This window comes from Microtus ochrogaster, chromosome 18 (assembly GCF_000317375.1).
Source record: "Microtus ochrogaster isolate Prairie Vole_2 chromosome 18, MicOch1.0, whole genome shotgun sequence".
In the NCBI taxonomy this organism is placed as follows: Eukaryota; Metazoa; Chordata; class Mammalia; order Rodentia; family Cricetidae; genus Microtus; species Microtus ochrogaster.
Window position 1 is genome coordinate 58,441,212 of NC_022020.1, and position 22,102 is coordinate 58,463,313.

The 22,102-nt window shown below is 44.4% G+C and overlaps 1 protein-coding gene across 3 annotated transcripts in view; it reads right to left on the reverse strand.

Annotated features, from left to right (window-relative positions):
* Mapk4 (mitogen-activated protein kinase 4) overlaps window positions 1-6,227 on the reverse strand; it is a 129,848-nt gene extending 123,621 nt beyond the window's left edge. The window contains exon 1 of one of the 3 annotated variants that reach the window (XM_026783485.1): window positions 6,026-6,227. The gene's annotated coding sequence lies outside the window, so the exon portion shown is untranslated. Of the gene's footprint in view, window positions 1-4,831; window positions 4,901-5,730; window positions 5,841-6,025 lie in introns of those variants that run through there. The other 2 variants (XM_005356258.3, XM_026783486.1) reach the window with 2 other exon arrangements.
* Between the last annotated feature and the right edge of the window lie 15,875 nt (window positions 6,228-22,102).

A 22,102-nucleotide genomic window follows, 5' to 3' on the forward strand; every position in this document is an offset into this window, starting at 1 on the left:
TGCTGGAATTAAAGGTGTGTGCTACCACTGCCCAGCTCAATTTTATTTTAAAATGAGCTAGGGAAACCGTTTTTAAAAAAAGAAAAATGAATGGGGTCAAAGAAGTGCACAGATAGATTTGTTTATTTTTGATACTCATGAATATGTATTACTTTCCTAAGCAGACATAAATGTTATCATTCGCTGTAAAGAGATCTTAAAACAAGCTAAAATAAGTTCTATAAAATAATTCCATTCCCTCAACCCAACTGTTGGAGTTCCCCCTTGGTTGTTTACAGAACTGGGTGTGTGTACACACACATCTGGCACCAATGTAATTAGCTTGAATCTCTGAGTCGCTTTCTCAGAATGAGATGCCCTAGAAATGAGGCAAGTGATTAAACCCTTTTCCTGCCTCCTCCCTCTCCACCAACAAACTCTGGCAACCAAGAAGATTGAAGAGTATCCCAGCAGCCCTGAGCATCTGAGAGCCCGGCAAACTCCTGGCTGCCAGCCCCAGCCTCCTGATGGTCCTCTCTGTAACCCTGGGAAGCCATCTAACTGCTCGCTGCCTTGGTTTCCCAACTTACATGATGGGCAAGGAAGGCTGCTCAGGGGACCCTTGAATCTCTTTCAGTTCTATTTTCTGTGAATGAGTTAAATTTAAAAAAAAAATTAAAAAATATAAAAAACCTCAATAGATCCCAACTCTTTAGAATATTCATATAAAGAGTCAGTTTAAAAATAAAATATCATTTTCAGATGCCCCTATAATAGCAAATCTTCTTGCTTTTTTTTTTGTTGTTGTTAATCTAGACATTGATACATTGACTTTAGATTAACCTCACACAGAGCCAGGGGTATTTACATAATCAAACTAGATTGCTCTCAACTAAGGCAAAAAGATTAATTAACTTACTGGAGAATTAATTAAAATCTAAAATATAGTTTTTAGTGGTTTATTATTTAGCTTACAAGTACTTAAATTGCCTGTGCATCACCAACAACCACTACCCCCAAAATAAGAGAGTAAATGCTTTTCTCTTGGTCTGTCTGAATGCACGAAAAAGTCTCAGTCTAAGCTTGGGGACTCCAAGAGAGAAATCTAAATCAATGAACTCTTACGAAAACTTCTCAGTGACCCTTCCATGACCTGAAGACAGGCTTCATTCGCTTTCTGAAGCAGTGTGTTGGACACTGTCCCACCTTCCGAGGCACAAAAGTAACTTCTATCACTGCAGCTCGGCTGAACTTAAACTACCCTTGCCCTCTTTCCATCCTGCAGTGATACTGCTCATGCTGATGCTGGAGATACGTCAAACTCTTGGTTTGGAGGACAGATATCAGCAGAAGCACAGGTCATCCTTGGAACGCACAATCCTGTGCAGATCTTTCTATGATTTAAGACAACACCCTGAGAGACTCCTCTAGGCTTCTACTGGTCACACACAAAGCAAGGTTTTAATATCCTGTTCACGCATTCATCCATCACTCCTCAAGCCCTGTCAAGACGGCTTTACCAGGAAGGAAACCGAAACTTGAATTCACGGCACCCTCACGGTACCCTACTTGACTGTCAGAGGACCTGTCCAAGGCTTGATCATTTTGCGTCTCCAAATTACGTAAGCAAATTCCTGCAGAACTCAACTCATACCACCACTTCCCTGCCCTGGTGTCGCCCACCAGCTCCTGCCCAAGCAGCAGGTTCAGATGCTCCTGCGGGGTGTGCTTACTGCCCACGATGGTTCTGCCACCTACACTTCTGGTAGGTAAGTTATTGTTACACTAAAGAGAAGAATCTGAGAAGGAAGAATTGCCTCAAAAATGAACTTAACAAGATGATGATGGGGATTCCAGCACCTGTGCTGACAGAGAATGTTAATTCTGACCTGAAATTATTTATATAGAAGTTCTACAAAGTTAATCATACATTTATTAAGTCACTCTTACGGAAAAGAATCAAATGACAATAAATAAAGTCTCTCCGGGATAATCATGTTACAGCATGATACATAATATCCCGCTAGAGCATGATACATAATATCCAGTGTTATATAGAACAATCATCCTCAGACAGGAGTAACTTTTCTCCCAGGGCACATTTGTTGATATCTGGAGATACTTGGGGCTGTCACTATTTAGAAAGGGTGGCTCTATAGGCTACCAGCATCCAATGGGTAGAAGCCATGGACATAACTAAACACTAGACAAGGTATTTCTATAAGGACAGCTGTTTGACAAGGAAACACAAAGTCCAAGAGCCATGGTTTAGAATCTGTCTTGAAGTAATGGGCATGTGTGTGGGGAGATGCAGACTCCCACTGCAAAATAACCAATCTATAGACCTTGTGGGAGAGCCTGTGAAGGCCAAGTTGTTGACAGGTGCAACCATCACACGATTAAAAATACTGAAGCCTCTGAGGGGAAAATGGAAATTATACTTCAAAGAGAAGGAGGTGAGCATGGTGGAGCATGCCTGCACTACCAGCACCCCAGAAGCTCAGAAAGGAAAATTTGAACTTTGAGATCAGTGAGCCTAGGCTACACAGCAAGACCCCATGCAAAAAAGAAGATTGAGGTCTCCAGAGGTATATGGATCATGGGACAGCTAGGACCTTGGACTGTGTCACCATTTCAGGAGTACCAGGAAGGTGCCTCACCTAACCAGTTACTTCTGACACCTGGCATCCACACCATAGAGACAGCTTTTCACTCTTCAATGAGGTTTAAAGAACAAGGACCCCCAGACGATATAACAGTGACCTACGTTTGCATTCAAGACAAATAGACTGAGAGCAGATTGCCTTCCCCTGAGACCAGGTTTCACAGAATGCAAGGCCTTCCTGGAGCAGCTGGAAAGGATGAAGAGAACAGAGGACCCTGAGGAGGGAGGGAAAGGGTGAAGAAGTGGACAGCAGAAGCAGACACTGCGGTGTCACCTACTCCACAGACTGTCTGCAGTTGCATGCAGGGAAGGACAGATGCAGGGAGAAAAAGAAGACGCATTCTTGGCCTGGAGGAAGATTACAGTCAAGCTCAGCTCAGGTGAAAGCACTCCAGGAATGCATGAAAGAACGGGGGGGGGGGGTGCTCAAGATTGACCCGCTGCTGGGACAGCTAGGGGATCTCACAGTACCGCAAAACTTAATGATGCTCCCATATGTCAACAGTCCAACACTCTGCAAACCTCCCAGGCAGCCCCTCTCTAGCAAACTAGTAGAAAGCCCTCCAGGTGAAAATCTAGCCCCTTCTAAGGGCTCCGAAAGATGTCCCGTTCTTCCTGACACCTTTGCTGCCATTTCCCTCCAATGGACTCTTATTTCGTCTTGTAATGGCACCTTATGTTTTCTCTAGAGATTCCTGCTCTTGGTCTCCTTTGGATTTTCTTTCCCTTTGCTCCTTAGCCAGCATAGAGCCTGCGAGCCCATTTTCTATGAAGATTTTCTAACACATCTGTTTCCAGAAAAGACTCTGGGGGGGGGGGAGGTTAAATTCATAATAAAAATAATGCCATGGAGTTTTAAAAGAACTTAACATGGAATCAGAAATCATTTTAAGAAGAAAAAGTTCATTGTATCAAGAAGCTGGTATCACACAGTTACCAGAAACTGTTGGAAGTCAATGTCAAGAGATAAACACACAGAACAAATGGAAATTCTCCATTTCTGATCAAAGAAAAGCCACAATTCTAAGGATTTCTTTTGGTTTTTGTTTGTTTGGGTTTTTTTGTTTTGTTTTGTTATGTTCCTGTTTTGGCTTTCCTGTCTTGATGCCCAAACGGCAATTTTATAAGTTTATCTTTTATGAACTGTGTCAAGTACTTCAAGACAAGGACGATGATTTGATTGTATTTCCTGATTGCAGCTCTGACATAGAAGTATTTGGATAGCTACCATTGTATTGGGGCTCTATAATAATTTTCTGGCCAGTTTGTATAAAAATCTGGGGCTACCTCTTCAAATTTCTCAACAGGTCTGTCTGAGCATTTGTAAGGACACTCCCTTGGCTGAAGTAAGTTCACCCCTTATTGTCCTACCTTCTTGAGTTGGTTGTGTCCCCACCATCTATCTGTCTCCCCTGTTCTGCACCCCTCCACCCCTCCCCCACCCAGTCTGTCTTTCTGTTTTCAACACAGATTCCCTTTAAAGCACTCGGGTTTGGCCACATTAAACTGTGTTTCATTCCCTGTTACAATCAGCACATTTTTTTCCTTTTCATTATTCTGCCTCCTTTCAGTGGAACCAACCCTCAAACATTCAAGCCTAAGTTGTCTGAAGCGTAGATTCAAGCTCTTTTTAAACCACACCATAATCTATAAAGTTAAAATGCAGTTTTCTCCGGAAGCTGAAGAGCCATTACACTCTCCCCTTCTTGTCTCTATGCACACCCCCACTCCGCGCGTGCCCTGCTAGTACACTTGGCACACATTTAGCCAAAAATGTCCTTCCCATATTAAGTTCTCCGTAAATAAGGATTACGATAACGGGGTCCTAATAGTTTCCTCAAACATCAGAGATATTCAAACAAGAACCTGTCAAACTGAAAACGGCATGGCACACCCATTTTGCACGTAGTAGGTACTCAATAAGCATCTCGGAAATTAAGCTAATCTTAAAGTCTTAAAACAGCTGCCTTGCACACAGTAGGCCTCCAGTAAAAGGCTACGAAATTGAATACCAGCCAACACTCGTTCTTAGAGAACCTGGCAGAGATGACATTAATCAAAACCACGGCGGCACAGATCCATGAATGGAAATGCACGTCTCGAGGTAGCGCTTTTCAGAGTGCAGGAGGAGCGCGTGACAAGCGCAGCCACGGCAGGCATCGCGCCCTTTTAGAACGCTATACCCACCTCCGCTCCAGGGTATCGATGAGCGATCAGAATCTAGGGGCTGGAAAGCGCCTTTCCAATGATTGTCACCACTTCAGGGCAGCACCTGTAACTCTCTCCACAACCCCCTCATTGGGTAATCACCCACCCGGGTTTCTCTGAGGACTCCAGAGTAGGAGAGAGAGAGAACAAAAGCAAAAGCCCGCCGGGCTTCCGATTCTTTTCTGATGGAGATCAAGCCGGCCCGCGGCAGCGGGAGCCGGCCGGACAGAGCAGTGATGTCAGCCCCCAGCCGCTGCCCGCCCTGCCAGCCCTCCCCAGCAGTTGCGGGCTCCAAGCAGCCGGGTCCTCTCCCTCCCCGGGCCACCGACCCGCAGAGGGGACGCTTCTTTTGGGTGCGGCCATGCAAAATGCTAGACTGCCGGTTGAACAGGGAAATAAGCTGGAGGATAGGCTAACAGGGAACTGAACCAGACCCCCAAATCACGATCGGAATCAGAACTCTAGAACCGCCCCTCTGCGACCCCGAATGCTCGCTGTCCCCAAGGGGTGGGGTCCCTTCGTGGCGCCCAGCCCCCGACCACAGGTGCTCTTCCCTAGCACACACCCATGAGGGAACCAAGCCGCAACCTTCTCACCCAAACTGGGGACCCAGGGACAGCACCCGCGCGCGGTGCGCAGAGGAAGAGGTCACCGAAAGGCGGCCGGGTGGGTCCCGCCGGAGATCGCGGGCCGGCGCTCAGAAAGTCGCGAGTTGGGTGTCTGATCGGCCTTGAGGGGGATCACGGGTCAGGTGAGGCTGAGATGCAGAGTGAGCCTGGAAGTCCGGTCCTTGCTGTCCCCAGCTCTCGGAACCCCTACGGAACTCCGGGAGGCGCGGGCAGAGGGAGAATAAAGAGGGCGAGCAGGGAGTCACTCACCGAAGCAGATGGAGCGCGGCGGCCCTTTGTCTGCGGCCGCGGCGCCGGCGCTCTCGGCCGGGTTGCTCCAGCCCAGTCGCGGACGAGCTTCTGCCGGCTCCCCAACAGTCCGGATCGGGCTCTGGCCCGGCCCCCACCGTGCTGCCCCCGCCGCGGCTCCGCCTCCAGCCCCGCCCCTTCCCTGGCCCGCGGCCCCCACCTGCTGCGGTAGGGGGCGGGGGAGGGGGAATAGAGAACCCCAGGGAACCGCACTGGGGACCATCCATCTGGGACCCAAACCAAGAGGCAGCCTCACCTGAGCAGCCCGGCTCCTGCACCTCCTGCGTGGAGCCTGGTCCCGGGGCAGCCTGGCCCTCCCGCCGGGCACCTGCTCTCCAGGGCCCCTGTCGCTCTAGAAGCCGGTCCACACTCCTGCAGGGTTGGGGGTCCCCTCAAGGCCCTGTCCCGGAGGAAGAGATGGCGGGAATTGGAGCTCTCTCTGAGCTCCGGCAGGAGCCTGATCTTTTCTCCTAGTCAGCCCTCTCTACAGTAACTGCTGACTGCTGAGACCGAGGGCGGAGAGAAAGAGCCGGCTGGAACTGGACCGCTCCAGGCAGGGGGAGACCCGTGTGGGCGGGAGCCAGCCTCTGGCCGAGGGTCGAGGGTAGGCTGTTGGAGCTCAGGTCACTAGCTGGCCTTAGAGGTGCTGCCGGTTGCCTGGACTGTGCATCAATCCTAGTTCGTGAAGTCCAAGTAAAACTCACAGACAGGTAGCCAGAGAAAAACCTGAGAAGCCTTCAGACCCCAAACTTTGGTGGTGACTGGTATTTGAGCTGTCTTTCAGCAAGTAGATGCTTCACTGAATGCCTGCGTCCCTTTAAAATGGGAAGCTGCTTTCCTAAGCAGGGAAAAAAAATGCGATGAACTAAATATTGTATAATGAGGTCACCAGTGGCTTTAGTTGCCCATGAGCCCTCCCTCCTCCCAACCAAAGCTCTCAGAGTGGGGGCTGCACTAGAACATTTCTCGGAGTCTGCTGTATCATGTGTTTATTTCTGCCTCATCCTGACCGGGAGAGCGGTACAATTTCAGGTGCTTAATAAGGAACTCAGTAACTGTTGAAAAATTATTTTCGGGTTGTATAACTGCGCTAAGGGTAAAACGGGTAAAAACATAAAACTCAAAAACTGTTGGGTTGCACTGGAAGCTGGAACAATTATTTAGCTCAGTAGTGTTACCTATAAAGGGTAACAGGTGGTAGCTGTAATTACTGTGCAGATATAATTGCCATTAATCATATGTGAATAGGTAGCCAGCCAATAGGTTAGAGACAGTAGTTATCTGAACTTGCATTAACCTAAAAGAGAAGGCGAAGATAAAGATGGTGTCCCTCTGTAGTCAGACAATTCAATGTGCCTTCCCTAGAGCACATTTATTTTAACGTCCTACTTACTTAATTTTCATTACAAATAAGTATTATCAATTCAGCAAGTATGAATAAATATGAAGTGTTCTGTATTGATGTATTCCTTTTTACAACATCTCTTCTAGGAAGGAAGAAAAAGAGGCCTCAAGATGGGTGTGTTTTATGCAAAAGAGACAGAAGGACAAATGTCCCACAAAGTAAATTCACCAGTGTCAGATGAGGGTCTGGTGAGTGGGAATGAAGAGGGGGACCCAGAACAACAGGAAGTCTCTGAGTCTCCCTTCTCTGCCTTTTAGCTCAGCGTCTGGGGTCTGAAAACCGTTTTCGTGGCAACAGTGTTCTTGCCCATGTGAGTAATTTATCTCTTCCATTTGGCAACTGGGGAAATGTAATTTTCCCCATGTGATGAGCGTGAGGGAGTAGCTCATGCATAGCAAGCAGCCCTCCTCCAAACCGTGGGATGAGAGACTATGAAATATGCATTTGAGTATCAGGGTCCTCTGCTGCATGAGGCCAGGGGACCGAATAAGAACCAGGGTTGTCTACCTGGGCTCCTTCCACCCAGCTTGCTGTGTGGAACAATGCCTTGGCTTGTGGCCTTTCCCCCAGGGATGAGGACTGGCCGGGTTTGAGAAACCTACTGAAGTTTGACTATAGTGGTGGAGCCCTTGGCAAAGGCAGAAAAAGCAAACCTCTGTCCTTTTGCAAAGAAGTCTGGTAATATGTCTCTCTTCCTCTTCCTCCCCCTCTCCATCTCTGTCTTCCCTGCTCCTTTTCCTTCTTCCCCTTTTCTGTTTCTTGTTCTTCTCCTTCTTTCAGTCTCTCCTCTCTCTGTTTTTCCTCCCTGCTGTATCTGAAGCAAGTGCCACTTGTGAAGCACACACACACACACACACACACACACACGCATGCACAGAGTTCAGGCTTATCCGTGAACATGAGACAGATCCAAGGGATCATTACGGCCTCAGTCAGGCCTACAAATCAGAGGCCACGCCCTCTTCACGTCAGGCCATACTAGAAACACCTTTGTTCTATGGCACAGATGAAACCCAAGATGCAGGTGCAGCCCTGGGGGCAGGAAGCTGCAGGCTCCCTGGGTTGTGTCACTCTAACTGAGGGATGCTGATCTGAAGCCTTCCTGTTCACCAGAATTACCTAGGAAAGTCTTGTGTACTAAGAAAAAGCGACTACAGGGACCCATTTACCAATGTCTGTCTACTTCACTCTGCCTTCCCACCTGTTACTATGAACAATCTGCCGTTGCTCTGGGCTGGGGTTGTGAGTCCGGTAGAGGGCAAGCTGAGGGTGGAGGCATCCTCGGGTTCAACATCTGACACCAATAAACAAATACATCTGTCGCTGCTGTGTCTGAATCATACGCTCTTGTGGACACGATCTCATCCCCTCATTCACTGAAAAACATCTTTCTACAAAGAGTTCTTCCCTCTCCCTCTGTAGAGTTTTTTCTCACCGCTGGACTACACAACACAGCAGCATTCAAAAATAATTTGAGGGCTGGCAAGATGGCTCAGCGGGTAGAGGCCTTGCTGCCAAGCCTAGTAGCCTGCTTTGACCCCTGGAACCTACACAGTAGGAGGAGAAAACTGGCTCCAGGAAGTTGTCCTCTGACCTTCCTGCCCCTCTGCCCCCAGTAAATAAATGTAATAAAGAATTGTAATGGTTTAACGTTATCAGCCATTCAAAAGTAAATCCCAGAACCAGAGAGGCAGAGGCAGGAAGATCAAGACTTCAAGGCCATTGGTTATATAAGGAATTTGAGGCCAAGTGAGACCCTGTATAAAAAGAAAACAAATAAATACCAAATCCAAAGTAGAACAAAAACTCCCCGCTGACTTTTCTTTGTTTCCGCCTGTCTTCAGTCCCTCACAATAAAATCTTCATTCTCTTTTTAGCCCGCTTCTGTTATCTGACTATAGGATGGCCAGTGGCCTGTGTTTTTAAACCCAATGGCCCCTGTCCAACTTTAAGTATGGTTTGTCGTTCCTTTCTGTTGCGCGGTTTCTAGTTGGTCTTTTCTTGCTTGCTCTTATGACTTAAGCTGTTTCTCCTTGTCTACCCTTTGCCTGGGGGCTTTTTTCCTTTCTTACACCTGTATATCTTACTTTCACTGCTTCTCTACGTCTGTCTGTCTAGTTGGCGTCTGACTTCTTTGCCCCAAGCAGGTCTCTTCTTCTCTCCTCCTCTTGTTCTTCTCTGGAGCCTAGATTTCTCCTATCTCTCTGCCTGCCAGCCGCACCTGTCCTTTCTCCTGTTCAGCTCCTTATTAGACCAATCAGGCTCCTCAGACAGGCGAGGTGAAGCAAATGCAACCATCTTTTCCTAATTGAACAAAAGGAAGACGCCTTTGCCTAGGTAAAATAATATTCCTCAACAAAGTCCAGTTTTATGCTGTGGTGAGACTGTAGTTCTCCTGGTGGGCATGTCAGAGCTGGACAAAAACCCATTTTGTCACACATAGTGTGTGACTAGGGCGGCAAAAGCCAGGCACCATCTGGACACCGAAGTATTTGTTAAAACCTGAGCTACCCTGGGCCTGAGGTCAAGAGCATCCACAGACCAGGCAGCCTCGGGTTAGCCTGGAATAACCCTTTATGAGGGAAGGCCCACAGAGGCATTTGTGACAAACAAGAGAACCAGACCTAATGGGACAGGGAGTGCAGGTGGCAGGAGACTGGCTCAGACCGACCAGAGCATAAGGAGAAACGGCCCTGTCCTTGGGGAGGGAAATGGGTCTTCTCTACTGGAAACTAACCTGGAGTTTGATCCTTCTCAGCCTGGGGTCGGAGGGTGGGTTTCCTCAGCTCCAGCTCTCTGGGTTTTTACTTTAGCAGGATTTCTACCTTCCTTCTCTACTTTAAGTTATTTTATTTTTAATTGTTGTTCTCCTTTGTCTTGCCTGCCCACACACTTGTTCTTCCATTTGGGGGTCAACGTTTTTTGTTTTCCTTTCTTGACGTATTCCCTTGCTATCATCGTCTCTGCATTTACTGGCATCGATTCACTTTGCCTTAATTTTTAAAAAACAATCTTATATTTGTATTTTTATTGTTCTAATTCTGATTTTAAACTTTTTAATTATTAAAAAAAAAATCTTTACTTTCCCCCTCCCCCCAGTCTCTCTCTGGTCTCCTCATTTTTCTTAACGTTTTTCCTACTCTTTCTGTCTCCTTCCTTTATCTCACTTATTTACTATTTTCACCCTAATTAACTGTGAGCTTTAGTACATTTTCTACAGTGGTTTTGCCATTTTCAGTTCTCTGGTCACTGATAATACATTACTGAGCTGTAATTGATTTTTGGTTTTTGAACATTTCTACCTGTAGTGTGGTCTTGTGCTGACAGTGGCCTAGCAGTTTGTTTTCCCTTGGCTGAGTGGTAGTGGAAGCTCAGCTTTCAAGGGCAGGCTGTCAGTATGAACCCCACCACCGCCAACAACCCACCAGAAGAGGCATCCAAAGCCACACACGTGCAAATCTCAACACAAAATGCAAGCAGTGTGGAAAAGCAAGGCGACTCCCCAGGCAAGCATAGCTCACAGATACAAGAAAAATGGAAAGACAAGAGAAGGTAGTCCTGGTGATAGGGGAGAGTATGGGTCGACAAAGGGATGCATAGGACATGAAAGCGGGAAAGAATCTGGAGGAAGAGGCTACAAAGGGAGAGGAACGAGGGCAAAGGGAAACAAAGGGATGAATGTCACAGTGGTACCTGTGGTGGTTCCCGTGAGAATGACCCCAGAGGCTCATATGTCTGAAGGCTTGGTCTGCAGATGGTGGAGCTGTCTGGGAAGGATTAGGAGGTGAGGTGTGGACTTGTTGGAGGAGGTGTGTCACTGGCTTTGAGCTTTCAAAAGACTCCCATCATTCCTAGTGTTCCTTCTCTGCCTCCTGCTTTCAGATCAAGCTGTGAGGTCTCAGCTGTTCCTGCTGGCACTTTTGCTCAGCCATCATGGACTGTAACCCTCTGGAACCACAAGCCCGATTCAGTTCTTTCTCTTAAACTGCCTTCAGCATGGTGTTTCATCACATTAGAAAAGGAAGTAAGACAGTGTCTAGGCCAGGCCTTGGTGGCACAAACCTTTAACCCCAGCACTCAAGAAGCAGAGGCAGGCAGATGAATGCTTATTTCAGGCATCAGTAAGGGACGGGGGTGGGGGACGTGAGATAAATGAGCATGATCATAAAATTCAGGAACTCTGGGATTCATATAAGAGAGCAAACTTGGAATCCATGGATACAAGAAGGAACAAAGACAAACATTAAAATCCTAAACCTAGAGATAGATGTTTAAAAACGAGAAATGTTCAGAACCCCAAACCACCCCAAATTGACATAATCATAGAAGAATCTCTCTGTTATATAAGATAAAAAGACGTTTAAAAAGTTACAAAGCAACAAAACAATGTTAAAAGTTTTAAGCAAAGAGTCAGGCATGGTAGTGCAGACCTTTAAATCATAGTACTCGGAAGGAATAGATTGGCAGATCCCTGTGAAGTCAAGGTCTTTTGATGTACAGAATGAGTTCCAAGCCAGCCAGGAATGCATAGTGAGGCCCTATCTCAAAAGAACAAACAGTTTTAAGAGAAAATATAAGATCATTTACAAAGGCAAAGCATCAGAATAATATCAGAACTGTCATTAGCCACTTTCAAAGCCAGAGAGTACTGAATGGCATCTTCCAGGCCTTGACAGTAACTGCCAACCAAGATGCTACACCACAAAGCTATCTTTTAAAGTTGTTGGAGAGATAAAGACATTTCAAGCCAAGAACAAACTAAGGGAGGCCATAACTGCCATAACTACTGAGCCAGTAGATATTCAGAGGGATACTCTACACACGGAGAAGACAGACAGTCTCCACTCCAAAGAGTGCAGGGAAGAATAACTTTCACAAGAGCAAGGCTGAACAAAGGAGGGCAGGGAGGAACCCAACACCCTAAAAAATAAGCCTGAAATCCCCTAACAGTGGAAGGGAGAGGGTGAAGAACCAACAAGAACCCAATCAATCAGATGAATAACCACAAAATTATAGAAATTAGTAGACATTTTTCAGTAACACCCTTAAAGATAAATGTGTTTGGCTTGCCAATAATAAAACAAGACAAAAAAAATCCAAAAACAACAACAACAAAAAAAAAGCAAACAGGCTTGGATAACTGAATTTTAAAAAATAAACAAAGCAACAAACCTACATCCAATTCTCTCTTGTCTCCAAGAAACATACCTCACTAGTAAAGACATCTGCAGACTAAGCATCAGTGATGGAAAACAAAACCAAGCTGGTGCTAAGACATCATAAACTATTCTGATATCTGATAGTGTCAATTTAAGAGGAAATTTTATAGCTATGAATACTTAGAAAGATTTGAAATAAGCAACCCCACAGTACACTTCAAGATCTGAGACAAACAAGAACAAACCAAACTCAAAAGAAGCAGGTGGTGGCGAGACATAATAAATATCAGGGAAGAAATTAGCGGCAATGGAAGCTAATAGAACAATACATAAAATCAATCCAATAGTAGCTTTTTAGAAAATCAATAACGTTGCTAAGTCTGTAGTCAAACTAAATAGAAGAGGGATGATTCAAATTCATAAAATGAGAGGTGAAAAAGAAGTTGCTATAGATTCCAGTTAAATCCAGAGAATAATCAGGGAATATGCTAAAAAATTATATTCCAAAAATCCTGGAAAAGCTAGAAGAAATAGATAAATTCCTAGACACATGTGACCTAATGAAATTAAATCAGGACAGTAGTGACAACTTCAACATATCCAAAGCAATCAGTGAGATTGAAGTAGCAATTTAAAAAAAAAAATCAGGGCTGGAGGATCCACTGACAACTTTTACAAAAACTAAAAGCTCCTGAAACCAGTCCATAAACTAGAAAAGGAAGGAACACATCCCACAAAGTCAGCAAGACTCCAATCCTAAAACTAGATAAGATAACCTGGTGGCATAATCCCAGCACTCGGGAGGCAGAGGCAGGAGGATCTCTGTGAGTTTAAGGCCAGCCTTGTCTAGAGAGCAAATTCCAGGACAGCCAGGGCTACACAGAGACACCCTGTCTCAGAATAACCACCTCCCAAAAAATTCTCAATATACATTTTGCAAACCTATTTCAAGAGCACATTAAGAAAACTGTGTACTTTGACCAAAGAGGTTTCCTTCCAGTAATGCAGGATTGGTTCAAGATAAGCAAACTTCTAAGTGTAATTCAGCACATAAATAGACTTAAGGTCAGATACCATATGATCATCTCACTTGAGACAGAAAATGTATTCAATAAACATTAACGTCTGTCATGCTAAAAAGCCCTGAGGAAACCAAGAGTAGAAGGAATATACATCAACGCAATTAAGGCTTTATATAACAAACCTATAGACATTCTTTCTACTGAATGGAAACACTGAGAGCATTTCTCTAAAGTGTGCAGTGAGATAAGAGGATACACTTTCTGTGTTCTCGTTCATGATAGCGCTCCAAGTATTTGTTAGTCAGACCCGTAAGACAAGAGAAAGAAGTAAAACAAATAAGAAAGAAATCAAGTCATATATTTAATATACAGTGTTTATTTCAAACTGTTGGTAGAGTGGTATAAAGACCCCTATACTGTACTTAAGGCAGTTAATTCTGAACTCAGAAGCCCACTTCTGTCCTAAAATAGGAACAACCACAGACATTAAACCTGGAAAAAAATCACGATTCTAAGGAGTGGACCTTCAACACTGTTAAAGAATATGGGAATGAAAGTATATAGGGAGACACATGCAAATCAGTTGTACCCAAGTTCCTCACGGTTCTCAAATCTGTGCTGCGAACAATGCCTGGTTGGAATTTTGAATAAGTTGGAACACAGAGAATTGAAAACTTCCCAGATCTTCCTAGGACACGCAGGAGAAAGGCAATAGGTCCTGGTTTGTTCTAAGCTTGTGTGGCCTACCTGACATGCAGTCATGGGTCTGGAATGTCTGTGTGTTTACATCAGTGAAAGTCAAAGGTCACCTATAGGTTATGAGTCACTAGAGAATACCAACCAGTTTCAGATCACTGAACTTCATTTTTTATTCTTCTTTAAAACTTTAATATTTAGTACCCTCTATGAAATTCTACATTTTTAAAAGGCAGAAATGTATTTTTGGCTGGCTACTAGGGGTTGGTTTCCAATTAGGAACACTGGGCACTGTTGCCAGCTCTAGGCTGAGAGTCACTTTCACACTGCTTCGCTGTGTACAAATAGAGTAGATCTCTCCCCTGCATGCTGAGTGTGGCTCATCTCAAATCCTTCAGCACTCGGTCAAATGAACAACAAAGAACTATTGGAATAACCATGTCATGCTATAGCCGTTGCTAATAAATGTGACACTTTTCAAAATAAAAGAAAAACAACATAAATGAATGCATGTGCTATTAGGCACTCCTAAGAGACGATGGCTAGAAACTCCAGAAAGAATAAATTCAAAAGTGGATTTGAAAAGAATAAAATCTGTACAAAGCTGATTCAGAAGAAACCCTTATGATATCATCCATGAAAACGGTTAGAGAAGTATAGATAATCATTCTGAAAATTAGCAAAGAAAATTGAGCACAATTAAGTACGAAGACTTTGGAGCCATTGTCTTCACTCATTCATTCATTTTGAGGCAGGGTCTCACCCTGCTACCCAGGCTGGTGTGAATTCCTGAGGCCTGAATGGCCCTCGTCCCCTGGGCTCCTGAACTGTTGGGACTACAGGTGCACGTTGTCAACGGTGGCCCTGGTTTTGTTGTTTTTCTTCTGGTGTTTTTCTAGGTTTTGTAAATTCTATCTTTTATTTTTGAGATTACAACATGTCCCCTTCCCTTTCCTCCTCCCAAGCCCTCCCATATACTTCTTGCTCTCTTTCAAACCCGTGGGCTCTGTCCACTTATTGTTCTGATGGGAGCTCACTGGTCTCTGGGATTCCTCTTAAGTTTATCCTTACACAGATGCTCGGCGCTGTTTCCTCTATGTAAGTTTACTTTTCTGTTGTCACAGCAACCAATGTTGAAGTATATTTATTTTGGTCCTGGTTTGATATAGCATAGGCCATCATGGCAGAAGGCATGGCATCTGAAGTGACTTGGTCCACAGCAGCAAGAGCGTGAGGTAGCTTGTGCCTACCTAGACAGATGAGGACATGGAGGGCTCGGTCAGTTCTGGGGTAGCCATAACCCTCTAGCGTTGCCCCCTTTGCCTTACATCTGACAGCTACATCAGACACAGCAATGCCACCAGCTGGGGACCAGATATTCAAACGCATGAGTCTAGGGACATGTGGTTATTCAAACCACTACACTCTACCAGGTCTCTAGAGAGTATATCTATGCAATGAAGTAGCATCTTCCAGAGCTACTTGTCACCAGTGTCACTCAGTGAAATCAGTATCTTGTCCCTTCCAATCCCTGTGGACTCAGTGAAAATTCCCCCACGTGTTGGAGGCAAGTTCACCCAAGTAACAAATACCTAGATCTGACTTTAGTGTTCACATGGTTCCCAAGGAAAGGGCAACACACCTCAACCTGCCAGCTCACCAAGACTTTCTTGATGAGCTTAGCCCAACCAAATGTTTTGCCCTTCAATAAGATCTCACCAAAACCCTTAAGGACATGGCCCTAGTTAGTCCAGATCCTCCCCCAATCCTGCCTCTCAAACCACAGATCATAACTCACTTACAAAATCAGTGAGGAAAATTACATTCCTGAAACAATGAGATGGAATAGAGCGTATCAGAGTTCACTGTAATAAGATCATCATTGAATGACATTGTACTACCCAATACATAAGAGGTTGGGGTGGGGACAGGCATTCTCATGGGGCCAGCGTTGTGTGCTTTTTTTAGTTATGGTCCTGACCTGAAAGTGTTGAGTACCTCCTGCTTCTCTATGTCAGCTCTGCAGAAACACAGACATCCTGAGATCCGGCTTTTTCTCTTTTGCCTCATTTTTTTTTTTTTGTCTTCAGGTCGGTTTCATTCATCTATTGACCTGATAAACTATGCTGTTCCTCTCCTACAAACAATTCCATGTTATTAGAATGTATTTGAGTCTCTTCCCTACTAAAGGAGCCCAGCTTATATTTTTTTCCACAGGCTCATTCTTCAGCGTCCTTTGGTTTGCTGGATAGCCCGTATCTATGAGGACATATGTTTCATTCATTTTATTCTTAAATCCCAAAAACCATCATTAAGCGTGCATTATCATCTAGATGCCTAAACAGACCTTATGCTGACTTACTGTTGTCCAGTATCTAGGGGGGTCTACAAATGATCTAATACCTATCAATAATTAAGTGCTTAGAATGATGCTTTGTATTTATTATTTATACCTTGATGGTTACAACCAACTAGGCAAAGACTGTCAGTTGTGTGATGATCTTTTGTTTTGTTTGGAGACAGGATCCCCCTGTGTAGTCCAGGCTGAGCTTGGATTTGTGATAGTGTTCCTTCAATACTCCCCACCCCAGAACTGGGATTAGATCATTCACAGACATGCCTGACTCTTGCCTAACTTTTAAAAGTTGGTCCCTGTTGTCTTCTGTTCTGCTCTGTCCCTCTCTACCTGGACATCAGCGCTGCCATTGTCCCAGACTTACTAAGCATCGATGTGGATTTGATAAATATGGAAGGCAGTTTCTTACCATCTCTAGAAATGCTCAGTAAATGTGAATTGGATCACTATCGCCAACTCCCCATTCGCACAGCCAGATAAGAAATATGTGGCCTTGTCTGCCCGTGATTGTTGCTATTTTTTGTTGTTGTTGTTTATATGAACTAAGAAAGCCTCAGAGATATTTAAGAATTTTTTTCTATGCACACTGAAATAAGTTTTGCTTGAAAAATTAAAAGGAAATTGATTTTGGCTTAGTGGAGACAGACGTTTTTAAATGACCGCAGAGTCAGGAATAAACTGTAGTTTCTGTGACCCCATCCCACAGCCAAGTAGGCCTCCAACGAGGCATGAGGAATTTACCAATGATGGCATTTCTTATGATTAATCCGGCTTGAACAAGTAATTTTCATGGGAAAAAAATTGTAGCTGAGTGGATGAAATACAAATGTGTTTCTAATATTAAACAAATACACACAGACACATGCAGGCCTCCAGTGAAAACACAATCGATTCCAGTCAGTTCATGTGGGTAAGTCAGTGAACTATCAAAAATCAGAACACACGTTTCACTCAAGAACAGAACCACCTAAAATCTCTTAGGAAGCACTGTGTCTTGGAGGAAAATAGTCCCACAAATGGGAGTCCACACGATGGCTCTGTTTTTTGGTAGTTAGTTTGTTTTTTGATTGGTTTTTTGAGACAGGATTTCTCTGCGTAACAGCCTTGGCTGTCCTGGAATTCACTTTGTAGACCAGGCTGCCCTCGAACTCACAGAGACCTGCCTGCCTCTGCTTCCTAAGTGCTGGGATTAAACGTGTGCACCACCACTGCCCGGCATCCATGGCTTTTTTTTCACACAGTGCTTATCTGTGACTGTGTCTTGCTGCTTATCAGCTGGTAGACTTGTGTTGCGATTCCTCAAGGAAGTGTGCTACTACCCAGATGTCCTCTCCATGGAGAAGCCCAAATCAGGAAACCACTGCAGAAAACCAGCCACTTTTAGGAGCATCCAGAAGCTAAGCCAGGTCACTAATGATGGTCTCTCTGTATACAATGACAGTGAGACTAATCTATGAATTGTGAATCCCTTTCTTTGGTTTGGTTTGGTTTTCTAGGAGGAAATCTGTTTGTGGTTATTAGAGCCACGGCTGGCTCTACTGTTGATTACAGAAGAACCGTGAGACACTTTGCAGTATGGAAAAAACATATACAGCTAAAAAGCTCTCTCGACGGCTTTGCTCCATCAGTGTTGGTTTAGCACATCCCCTGCATCGTATTAAATGAACAGAGCTCCTGGTGAATCCTGGTGAAACTGAAGCTGGCTGCCATCTGTTCTTGTCAGGTGTGGCTGATGGTTAACAGGCTTCCCTCTAGAGAGCTGCCTTCCCCAATTCCAGGAGGACCTGGCTAACAAAACCAACACAGTCTCCATCTTTGTCTTTGCCGTCATCCAATTAGAATGTGCACACAGTCTGTGATGAGGCTGATGTGAAAGTCACTTAGGAAATTCCGCTGATGAGGACCAAGCAAGGCTTTAGTGGTGTCCTCAAGGAGTCTCAGAGATGCTCAGTGCTGACCACAAAGCAGACATCAAGGGCTCTATTTTATGGAGCATCTTTCTGGGTAAGGTTCACTTATGACAACAGTGCCTGGACCAGGGATGGAGATGTAGGATTTGAACTGTTACCAGTGTGGCAGGTGTGAATCTGTTTGTGACTCATGTTTTCAGGGAGCAAGTCACATGGGAGGAAGGCAAAAGAATGAGTCTATAATTACGAGTTGCAGCCAGTGCAGAGCTGTTCTCTCTTCTACCCCTTCGTTTCCCTGCTAACACTGACTTCTTCGTGTAGAAGGTTGAGGTCTCTTGATCTGAGAAGGTGCATGTTTTCCAGACCCCTAGGGAATGAACTTGAAGCCTGATGAACTCACCTCCAGATAATCAAATGTAAGAACTCTGCTACAGAGCTCTTTCCTACAGAAAACGTATGCAAAGAGGGGGGTGTTGCTTGCATCCTTTTTTGGATGTAGATATGATGCCAGGGCTACACCAGCTACAGTGTGACCTTGGGACCTGCATGAATGAGGACAAGAAAGTCTCAGAGATGCTGGCCCTTGCTTCAGTGAGCTGCTAAGCCAATTTCAGTAGCTATGTGTCATCTTCTCATATGTAAGAAAAAGCATTCCTGATTCACTTATCTCCGCTAGTAGGGTTTCCCATCACTGGCAGCCCACATCATCCCCGTGTCTCAATAGATGAGGTCAAGATCCGGGAAGTGGGACATGAAAGACAAAGATGCAAAAGTCCAAGAAGCAGAGCATTGAGGAAGAGAGAAAATGTTGTCAAGGAGTCAAGTACGGGCAGGCCAGCAAGAGGACTCAGCAGATGACAGCCAGGTAACCTGAGCTGATCCCTAGAATCCATGGTGGAAAGAAAGAACCACAGACTCCCTGTGATCTCCGCACTTGCACTGTGGCATGCACACACCCACACTCACACACACGCACACACACTCACACACACACACACTCACACACACACTCACACACACACACTCACACACACCCATACTCACACACACCCACACTCACACAGATACACACTCAAATACACACTCTCACATATATACATACTTACATACACACACTCAAATACATACACACACTCTCTCACATACACACTCAAATATACACACATTCATATACATACTCAAATGCACACACACACTCACGTACACACACTCAAATACACGCGCACTTGCTCACATACACACCCAAACACACACACACGTACATGTTCACACACACTCGTGCACACATTCCCATCCACACACTCACATACACACTTGAACACACATATACATGCTCGTACACACATACACACTCACACACATTCACTCACACACATACCTCAAACACACAGACACAATTAAATATATATTTAAAAATTTTAAGATAAGACTGGAAAAGTTTCCTGACAATTTTCAAGTAAGAGATTAAAGATGAGAGCCATTTTATTTTATTTTTCTTTTTTATTGGTATATATTAGTGGTACAAAATAATGGGTTTCGTTGTGGCATCTCCACGTGTATCATCTACTTTGCTCACATGTCTCCTATTCCCTACTCTTACCCACCCCATCCCCTTCCTCTTTCCTAATTGTTCCCTTCTATGTCCTTACCCTCTCCCCCCAAACCCCACATATGAGGAAAACGTGTCGAGCCAGTCTTTCTGAGTCTCTAGTTTTAATTATTTTACTACATAAGAACCATTTTAAAGCGGCTGAGGGGGCAACAGGTAGACAGACTGTACTGGATAGACAAGCACAGACTCCTCCAGCATCAACTGTTCTTTCTAGAAGCCTTGAAAGAGCATGTGTCATACAGTCCAGTGTGCGAGCATGTTTCTCATGAAGTCTGGTGTGCTAGCATGTGTCATACAGGCCAGTGTTCTAGCATGTTTCTCATGCAGTCCAGTCTGCTAGCATGTTTCTCATGCAGTCCATGTGTTAGAATGTTTCTCATGCAGTCCAGTGTGCTAGCATGTTTCTCTCTCACGCAGTCCAGTGTGTTAACATGTTGCTCAGATTCTGCACCCAGGGATTACATATCCAAGGATCTGCTCAGCAGAAATAATTACTGACAAAGACACTGACAAAGATTTAGGTACACAAATGACAATTGCTTCTTTATAATTTAACAATTTATAATTTATTGTTAAATTTATAATTTAACAATTGCTAATTTATAATTTAACAATTGTGGCAGCAATGAAAACATGACGCAATAACAAACTGTTGAATAAGTTATGGAAAAATCTTCGTGATGGAATCTTGCTCCTGCCAAGCTACATGATAATTGAGTTTTCTTAATGGCATGGAGTAATGTTTATAATGGGACAAATAAAAACAAACAGACTATAAAAAATCATTATAAATTTGTGACATATAATACATATTATTTATATCTGAAGGAAAAGTTAAGAAAGAAATGTACCAACTATATAAGGGAGCCTCATAAATCTTGCATTTTCCTTTGTTTCAAAATTAGCCTTCACCATTTTTATGATTATGATAAGTTTTAAAATGACATTTGTTATGAAGAGAAAGAAATAGAATAATGGCTACAGAAGCCAGGCATACTGCAGCACATCTGTGTCCCAGATCTCAGAGGTGGAAGCAAGAGGACTGTCATGAGTTTGAGGTCAGGCTGGGGTTCAGAGTGAGTTCTGGGCAACTAGAGAGTAAACCTCTGACATAGCTTTGGAGTGGGCACTGGAGGTGTAAACCTGAAAAAATGACAAGTATTTTTAATTTCTAAAAACACAATCTATAAAACAACAAGCAACCAAGAATCTTGGAAGCAAAACTGATATCTAATCATGAGTATACTGTTTTCTTTTGTCTGTGTATTTGGGATATTTTCTTTCCTGGGCCATGTTTTTCTTCTGTGCAAAGATAAAAAGGAGAAATGTGGAATAATTTAGCCAATGGGAGCTGACACAACCCTTGCAGACTGAAGCTCTTTTATACAATTGGCAGGAGGAGCCGACAGTACTTCTCCCTGAGAATAGATAGTAATATATATATACACGTACATATGCATACATAATATATGCATAATGATGGGCAATTAACTCCCACCTACTCAGATCACACGTGTTGCATCAGGACAGGATAGTTGGGACAGAAGGGTCCAGATGATGGCTCATGTAGCATCTATGGAAGCCTTGAGTATGAAAGAGGCTGGTCTCAGCAGATGGTCAGCTGGTGTGGGAGGTTCTTCTGTCTGTATGTTGCTTTTATTGGTTAATGAATAAAGAAACACTATCCTGAGTGAGGTAAGCCAGACCCAAAAAGAGGAACATGGAATGTACTCACTCATATTTGGTTTCTAGCCATAAACAAAGGACATTGAGCCTATAGTTAGTGATCCTAGAGAAGCTTAATAAGGAGAACCCAAAGAAAAACATATAGGCATCCTCCTGAATGTTGACCTTCATCAGGCGATGAAAGGAGACAGAATCCCACGTTGGAGCACAGGACAGAAATCTCAAGGTCCAAGTCAGGAGCAGAAGGAGAGAGAGTGCGAGCAAGGAACTCAGGACCGCAAGGGGTGCACCCACACACGAAGACAATGGGAATGTTCTATTGGGAACTCCCCAAGGCCAGGTGGCCTGGGTCTGAAAAGGCCTGGGATGAGGCCGGACTCACTGAACATAGTGGACAATGGGGACTACTGAGAACTCAAGAACAATGGCAATGGGTCTCTGATCCTACTGCACGTAATGGCTTTGTGGGAGCCTAGGCAGCTTGGAT